Raw genomic sequence first — 7,562 nt, 5'->3', positions numbered from 1 at the left:
TTCCTGGAGACTGAAAATGGGGCCAGGGTGACCACTACCACTTTTTCTCCGTATCACACCAGAGGCCTTAGACACTGCAGAGAGGCCTGGAAGAAAATGTGCAAGCATTGAGAAAGAAAAAAACCAAACCTGCCATTTTTATTTTTAAAAATCAAACAGATTGGTTGGGGTATAGGTCAGTGGCAGACCACACGCTTGGCATGCCTGAAGTCCTGGGTTCAATCCCAAATCCCAAACAAAGCAAAACAAACAAACTGATCATACACAAATATCAATCCTATTTTAATATCCACATCAAGCAATTAGAAAATTAAATTTAAAACTTGATGTCATTTATAATATTTTGAAAGCAAATATTTTAGTAATAAATCTACCAAAACATGCACAACCTGTACACAGAAACTATAAACATTTGGAAGCATTAAAAATCAATAAATCTAAGAATATAACACAATTCTGGATTGGCGCACATAACATTTTTAAATTAATATTGGTATATACCTTTGACATACATACTAAGCACATTCATCATACGGAATTTGTACCTGTACATAATACGTCTTAATTCTTCTTTCCTATCCCCACTTCAACTCTTCTTCCCCTTCCTATGCACGGTACTTTGTTTCCCTTTTTCTATTCTTTTCTTTTTTATATCTTTTTCCTTCCTTCCCTTCCCCTGCCCTCTACCTTATTCTTCTTCCTATTTGAACATTTTCTTCCTACTTCTCAAAACTCAAATTCTATTTTCCTCCTTATTTATCTTTGGTTTTTCTCATACAAGAGAAACAACTCCATATTTAATCTTGTGAGAAGCATATAATATTTTTTAACTATTCATTTCTTCCCAAATTGATAAATAATATTGCAAAATAACAATTTTTCCTGGCCCTGAATCAAGGCCGGCAGCTTCCTGACACTTGGTTTCAAGCAGGAGCCTAAAGAGATATCTTTCTATGGTCTGTTGGTCATTTCAGAACTTGGGCAGTGAAATGGTCAATTCATTAGAAAGAAACAGCTTGAAGCAACCCCTCCCCGCCCCGTGAGCGGCTGTGAGCCTGGCAGGCTGCAGTGGCCCAGGACGAGAGCCTCCAGCGTTTACTGGGACCCGTGCCATGCTGGGACCTGGAGCACAAGAAAACCAAGCAACCCCTCCCCGCTGCCTGTTTTGTTTTATTGAACTTCAATATACATGAAAGTATGGACAGCTATTTTGAAGAGAAGGAGAGATTTTTACAACAGCTATTAGTGACTTCCTTATTGTCTGGTTTTGAAGACCTAAAACGCCTTTCTCATTCTGTTAGGATCAGTTTTACCTTTTTTTTTTTTTTTTTTTTCTTTAATCGGTACCTAGGATCGAACTCACGACCACCTGCTCACAAGGCAGGTACTTATGCCGCTGAGCTAAATCCCCAGCCCCTCTAGGATCAGTTTTATAGTATGTTGTTTTGTATGAATTCTCTGTATGTGAAGACACGAACAACTATTTGGAAGAAAACAAGAGACAATATGATAGACAATGAAGATCTCAGGTCATCTAGCTTTGAAATTTATATCTCTTACATTGCTTTCTTATGTCCTATTTTGTTCCATTTTGTTGTGTTTAATTTTACCCCCTTTAAAATGAAAATAAAAAATTTTAAAAAAAAATAACGATTTTCTCCACACACAAAAGAACCTGAAGATACTACATTATGCAAACCATGTAATTCTCAAAAATCTCTTGGCAGGTTTGCTTTACTGTTTGCACGTGGCAATGAACGAGCTGAAGCTGGATTTAAATTGTGTATGGAAATACAAAGGACCAAGAATAGCTGGGACAGTCTGGCAGAGAAATGCCGGAAAACTTCCACGGATATCACAAGGTATTATAGCACTGGGTGACCAGGTCAGTGGGTATGGTGCCCACGCAGAGATGAGCAGACCCATCTACCACAAGAGTGTACAGACCCTGGATTAACACTTGGTTAACAATGAAAGGGACACTGTGGTGAGGAGGTGGGTCGTCAGCTTCCTGAGCCTTTTGGGCCAGTGGATAACCATAAGAAGAAGATCTCATCTCACCTCTTCAAAAATCATTTTTTAAAATTTAGCTTCATTCCATATCTCAAATGTGAAAGGTAAAACAAGCACACTGTGAAATGATAACAGGTGAATATAAGCAAAGCGTTCTTAAACGAGATGTGGAAATCACCAAGTGTAAGAGAAAACATTTATAAATTGCAATACATTAAAAATGAAGAATTTCCGGTTCCTGAAAAGATACCATGAAAGCGAGTGCAAAGGCAAGCCACAGATTGAAGGAAGAGATATGCAATGCGGATTTCCAACAAAGGACTCATTCAGACTGAATAAAGAAGTCCTTTAAATTACTAAGAAATAAAACAGGGGGCAAAAAGCTATGAAAAATACTTAGCATGCACATCACCAGAGAGTATCCAAATGGCCATAATCTCATTATTCATAAGGAAAATGCAAATTTTAACCGCAATTAAATGGACTTTTAAAAACACCAGAATGACTAACAGTAAAACAATTGTTGGTAAGGCCAAGTAGCTAAAAGTCTCCTCCACAGCTGCTGGGGACCCAGACGGGGCAGCTTTGGAGTCCCAGACAGTACCTAATATCTTGGTTCACGAACGCTTTTGTCTGTGAACAGTTTGGCTCAGGTGCGGAAGTGTTCGGCAGAGTTTTGCTTCTGTTTGTGAAGTCTGCATCTGGTGCAACCACAGCCATCTTCCCTGTGGGAATCCCTTGCTGCTCTGACGTGGGGTCCTGGCTTCCCATAGTGGAGACTGAGGTCACAGAAAGACACACTTGCTGGGACGCTTCTGTGTGCGCTGTTTAGCACATGCAGTCCCATGTGGTAGCATGCAATCCCGCATGGCTCCAAAGGAAGTGCAGAGCAAGCATTGTGATACAAAGTGCAGAGTGGTAATGAAGGTGACAAAGGTGGGGAAACTTGCTAGCACAGCTGGATGAGAAACAGCTGGCAGGGGATACGATCTGTGAAAAAGCCAGGAAATTGTACAGTAATTTACTGCAAGAAAACCCCTCTACGAGGGCAATGGATGATGAATTTAAGTCCGGTGGGGCCTGGCTTGATAAATTCTGCAAGACAAGAGGCATCCTCCATGTGACAGGGCACAGTGAGGGTTCCAGCTCTGACCAGGCTGCTGCAGAAGCCAGCAAGAAAGAACTCGCAAAATTCATAAAGGCAGAAGGTCACGTCACTCAGCAAGTGTCCTACGTGATGAAGCAGGGCTCTTCTGGAAGATTATGCCAAGCAGAACCTGCATCCTGCAGGAGGAGAAGGCCCTGCACAGTGTAGGCTACATAAGCCCACAAAGGGCAGATCGACCCTTTTGCTGTGTGTGAATGCAAGCATGGACCTGAAGATTAAGCCACTAGTGGTGGACTGTTCCTGGTCAGTGAAAGCTTGGGTCACACGGCAGTTGTTCATGGAACCATCAGGTGCCCACACCCATTGTTAGGAACCTTCTTTCTGACAACCAACTGCCTGACAGGTGCCCTCATCAATGATGCCCTGGCCCCACCTCCAGCCTCAGTGGATGATACGGATGCTGAGTGTGACTTCATGAATGTTAAGCTCCAACCCCCAACACGACACCTCTTCTGCAAGCTGTGGACCAGCAAGCGACTTGCCCTGCAGAAGCCACACTCAAAGGTGCCCGCAGTAGGTGTTTGAACATCCCTGCACCCTGGACTCTGAAGGAAATATTTCAGCGTCCTCTACGGCATCCACCTCACCGACCAAGCCTGGGAAGATGTCCCACACTGGACTCAAACTCATCCTGGAGGACACCACAGCCAGCATGTGTCACTGGATGTGGCTTTGAAGGATGCACAGGGAGAGGAGGCGACAAGTGTGGTCTGGACGCCAATGGTGAGGACATGGAGGTGCTTGCAGAGGACCATGAGGAGGTGCTGACCATGAAGATGAAGACCTCGCCGAGCTCCAGAGCAACAATAGATGGAGGAGGAGGAGGGAGGCGGGGAGGAGGGCAGTGGTGATGGGGTAAAATCCACTGTGGAAACTGGGTGAGCACCAGGGTTTCTCTGAGGAGCACCACCCTACACAACTGGGGCCAACAGTTTGAATCTGAGGAACAATGACACGGTCTCGTTTCCAGAGGGTTCTGCAGGGCAGGAGAATGCAAGTGACATTAGAGAGGCGTCTCATCAAGACGGACCTCATAGCTAGGAGACAGAGAAGAGTGGAACTCCTGCAGGCAATCAGTCTTTCCAATGTCTTTGTAGAGGGGATCCTCCCTGGAGCTGTACCTTCTTCCACCCACCTGCTGCCCTCCACACCAGCAGTCAGCTCAAGCAAGGTCAGCATTCTCTTCCCACTGCACTGCACTGTACTTCGGTTCATAGTTTTGTGGTTGAGAAAATATATATGGTTTACAGCAGATTAACCTTATGTACACTGAAGCTTATGGGGAATTTGATTCAGTTCATGACCAGAATACTAGAACAGACTAAGTTCATAAACTGAGGTACCAGTATCTACTGAAGCCGAAATACATACATAACTGTGACTCACCAATTCAACTCCTATGTATTCAACAGAAAGGCACACATGTGTGCTACACAAGCATGTTAAACACATCAGGGATGTATAATTCATAATAATCAAGAGCTAAAACAACCCAAGTAACCCTTGACATTTATAATTTCAGAATAAATCATAATAAATTTGCCTGCTTAAATATTATAAAACATTGAAAATTAATTAAATATTTTTCTGTACAATAACATGGCTGGGTCTTATAAAAATAATATTGAGCACAAGAGGTCAGACAAAATAACACGTATTAAATGTTTCCATTTATACAAAGTTCAAAAACAGAGAACCATCTCACATCCATGAGGTGGCTACTACTTAGGATAACAAAAATAAAATCAGAAACAAAACCCAAACACCCAGAAACTTACAAGTGCTGGCAAGAATATGGAGACTGTGTAAGCTTTACTAGGTACAGTGCCATGCTTCGGAAAACCGTCTGGCTATTCCTCAAAAGGTTAAAAGCAGAATTACATGTGATCCAGGAATTCCACCTCTGGATGTGTACTAAAACACAAAGTGGGAGGCAGAGTCTGGAGATACCCATGTTCACCACACCATTATTCACAAATTAAAACTTAGAAGCCACTCAGCTACTCACTGACTGGTAAATGGATAAACAAAATGGGGTAAACATGTAGAATGGAATATTACTCAGCCTTAAAAAGTTAGGAGGTGCTTCTGGACACATGCTAGAATACGGATGAACCTGAGAACATTAGGCTAAGTGAAATTATCCAATTGCAAAACAACAAATGAAGCATATGCTGTATAATTACATTTATATAGCAGATACCTGTAGTAATCAAATTCAGAGCCAGAAAGTAGATGGTGATTGCCAGGGATGGGGAAAATGCCAGGGATTGGGAAAGACGGAAGGGAGAATTATTTAATAGGTAGCTAGTTTTACTTTTGCGAAACAAAGAGTCCTGGAGATTGGCCAGGGCAACAGTGTGAATGCATCCACCACCACCAGAGTGTATAATTAAAAATGGGTAAGATGGCAAAGTGTGTGCTGTGTGTATTTACCACACTTAAAAATGAAAACACACGAAGGCAAGCAGGATGCTGGAACCAACACCAGCCCAGGACCTTTGGTGAGGGGCTGATGACTGTTTTGAAGGTTGGGGGCTGTTGTGTTTCCCAGTCTGGAACTGAGAACAAGAGTGTTTTCATTCGGGAACTGATCAAGCCCTCTATGCTCTGCTATCTGCTTCAACCAAATCAACAACAAAAATTACCTTAAAAATAGGTCAAAGTAGAACATGTATGAATAGGAAGAGCTGTTTTGGAAACCAGTGAGTACTTATCAGATATATGTTATCAAACTGTTAAATGAATGCGGCTATTGGCACACATACAGAAAAATGAAATTATTTGAAGATCCATGTAATAAATGAGAATTTAATACGTGATCGGAAGGCAGTTAAAAATCAAAGGTAGAAAACCTGAATTATTGGTAAATGGTATTGATACACGTGGTGAATAATTTGCCTTCCCCTAGCTGTGTCTCTCCCTTGGTCCCTTCAGGAGAGTAGAGGAGCAGGACACCAGTGCCCAAGGTCCTGTTCTTTCTGGGTTTGGGAAACCCTGGCCATGGCTGGTTCTTTGCAGTTCTATGGGCCATGGACTCAAGGCCTTAGAGCTACTAACTCTCAGGGCAAATTCTAGAGGCCAGAGGGATGCTGGAGGGGTCCCTTGGTCTGGGCTGCAGGTTTAGGGAGTATAATATTGTGCCAAGGACAGATTCAAGGCTTGCACTGCCGACGCTTTTCTGACTATGTAGTGAAGTGTGTATGTGTGTGTGTGTGGGTGTGGGTGTGATGCACATAGGATAGAATGCAGATGTATGCACTTGTACGCATACACACACACTCCATGCTACAGAGACAAATCTGCTTTACTCCAAGTCCACCAAATTAAATGTTAGTATCATCCAAAAAAACCCCACTATCACAAAAACATCTAGATGAAGCTTTCACCAAGTACATGGGCACCGTGGCCTGGCCAGTTGTCCTACGATCACAGAGACGTAGTGTTCTACCACAAGAAGTCTGAGATTTGCAGACCATACCCATGACCTCTCTGGCCCCACATTCACAAATCCGACACACAGCTAATACATGCATGCTAATCAGCAGCTAGGGGACACTAACTCAGCCAGGAGAGGAGAGGAACAAGAGAAGAAAAGAAACATTTAGGATCTGAGCCCCACAGGACACCACTTCCAAGAACCACATTGTTTCTTCCAGTCTGGAGAGGGTTGAATACACCACTTATGTGAGAACTTGAATAACTGGAAATTTTGACTTCCATTCAAGAGTTTCCTGCCAGCGTAGAAACCTGAATGCACTGGACAAGGGACAAATTGTGATAAAGTTTTAACTTTAAGTGGTTGCAGTTTCAAGACCGGGAGATGCTCAGAGCAGTGGTCTCAGAGCCTCAAAACTGGGTACCAAGCTACCTACGGAGACCGCAATTCCCTGCTTCCACTTGGAGAGCAGCCGGGACCAGGAAGCACCCGGGTCACGTGAGTCCCCCAGGCCAACTGCCCACTTCGCAGGGTACCTCCTGCTAATCTGGGAATTTGATTGTGAGCCAAGGTTATATAACGCTGAAAGTTTAAACTTGGGAAAGCACATGCACACATGCCAACAAGGACTCAGTTCAAAGGAGAAAACCACAGCACCGGACCCCAGGTCCCTATTTTGTAGTCACGAGATGTGTTAGTTCTTACCCCTACCTGTTTCCCTGGCTGTCCAAATGGCCATGCCATCCAACTAATTTAAAAAGTGCTCTCCGTCTCCTGGACCTGTCCAGGGTCCCCTTAGGTGGAAACAGGTGGGTACTGTTACAAGTGTCTGGGTGCCTGTCTTGGCACTTTGCTCTGCTGATCACGCTGCAGGGCCCTGGCCGGGCAGAGGGAGAGGAGGTAACTGTGGGGTCTAGAGGGCCACAGGCCTGGTCTCTGGCT

General features: G+C 43.7%; 1 non-coding gene across 1 annotated transcript; it reads left to right on the top strand.

Annotated features, from left to right (window-relative positions):
* Positions 1–882: 882 nt before the first annotated feature.
* On the top strand, positions 883–1,017 carry LOC111753608 (small nucleolar RNA SNORA2/SNORA34 family). Its single transcript, XR_002788410.1, has one exon. It is a non-coding gene; the product is annotated as a small nucleolar RNA SNORA2/SNORA34 family (small nucleolar RNA).
* Positions 1,018–7,562: the final 6,545 nt, after the last annotated feature.

Source organism: Cavia porcellus, unplaced genomic scaffold, assembly GCF_034190915.1.
Source record: "Cavia porcellus strain 051 isolate PalLab524CR breed Dunkin Hartley unplaced genomic scaffold, mCavPor4.1 scaffold_14, whole genome shotgun sequence".
Lineage (NCBI taxonomy): Eukaryota > Metazoa > Chordata > Mammalia > Rodentia > Caviidae > Cavia > Cavia porcellus.
Note: the sequence above shows the minus strand (reverse complement) of the source record. Positions and strands in the feature narration are given on the sequence as shown.